The sequence below is a fragment of the Callithrix jacchus genome, chromosome 11 (genome assembly GCF_049354715.1).
Source record: "Callithrix jacchus isolate 240 chromosome 11, calJac240_pri, whole genome shotgun sequence".
NCBI classification, from domain to species: Eukaryota; Metazoa; Chordata; class Mammalia; order Primates; family Cebidae; genus Callithrix; species Callithrix jacchus.
The window spans coordinates 40,947,527-40,949,146 of record NC_133512.1 but is presented as its reverse complement, the minus strand read 5'-3'; positions in this window follow the sequence as shown (position 1 = coordinate 40,949,146).

Sequence of the window (1,620 nt, the reverse complement as noted above, 5' to 3'; positions counted from 1 at the left end):
TAGGCTGATCTGGCCTTCCTCTAGCCATGTGCCTCTTTAGGGGAGAACAGTCTGGAGGGATAAAGGTCGTGGCTTCTCTGAGTCCCTGTGTCTACTCCGACTCCAACGTAGAATATGCTGCAAGTCCTGTGATCCTCAGAACTCCTCCCCAAATAGGCTCTGTGAGGGCCCGTGTCCCTGAGTTTGTCCTTCTAAGGGCAGACAAGGCTGTATGTAGCAGCATATGTCCATTAAGTCCAGAGAGAGCCAAGGGTTGGCTGCTTCCATGGAATGTAGATAGAGTTTGAAAATGGGGATTGGAGTGTTTATAAAAATGAGCTGGAGCCCCTCATGGTATGGAACAGACAAAAACTAGGGATCCTACCTTCAGAAGGAAAGTGTTAATGCAGCTTAATAAATCATAGATTTCCAATGAAATTAAAATACATTTTTACATATAATAATAATTTCTTGATTCTCTATTCTGCCCCACAGATTTTTCTATGCTTATACCAAACCATACTGATTCCATAAGTAGTTCTCATCTATATTCTAATATTTTGTAAGATGACTCTGACCTAATATCCTAATATTTCATAAGATGACCTCATTAATATTTTTCCAAAATATTCGTAATTCTTGAGTATTAATTTTACCAACAAATTTTATATTACTATTATTATTTTGAGACTGTCTTGCTCTGTCACCCAGGCTAGAGTGCAGTAGTACAATCTTGGCTCACTGGAACCTCCGCCTCCCTGGTCCAAGTGATTCTCCTGCCTCAGCCTCCCGAGTAGCTGGGATCACAGGTGACTGCCACCACACCTGGCTCATTTTTCTATTTTAGTAGAGACTGGGTTTCCCCATGTTGGCCAAGCTGGTCTCAAACCCCTGACCTCAGGTGATATACCCATCTCGGCCTCCCAAAGTACTGGAATTACAGACGTGAGCCACCGCACCTGGCCCAAAAAGTTCTGAAGTAGCATTTTTGGAAATTGAGTAAAGAAAACTCTGTTGGCATTTTAATAGGAATTTCATTATATTTATGTATTTATACAAATAGAACACTGATATCTTCATGGTATTGGTAAGTATTCCCATCTAAAAATATGCCTTCCCACTATTTAAAATCACTTTTTGGTAAACACCTGTAATACCAGCACTTTGGGAGGCCAAAGTGGTAGGACTGCTTGAGGCCAGGAGTTCAAGACCAGCCTGAGCAACATAAGAGAGACCCCATCTAACCAAAAAAAATAACAAACATTAATTTTTTTCCGACTCATCATAAGATTCTATACAAATGGCTCTGAATCCTTCAAAAAGGTACTTAACAATCCTTTACTACTTTTACAGTTTTCTTCACTATTCTGAGTGAAAAGTGTTTGCATTTCCTTTTTACATTTTTATTGACATCACAAAGAAAACTCATTGATTTGGTTTGTATTTATCTTATATGTATCCTTATCAAACACACTGATTGTTCCAGTGGTGTTTCCTTATAGATATATAATGTCAGCAAAAATAAAAATTTTGTATCTTATTTCTCTAAGTTTAATTACATTTTCTTATTTTATTGCATTTGCTAAGACCTCCAATATAGTGGCAGTAGCCTTCAACTTACCTAGTTCCTGATTGCAAGCG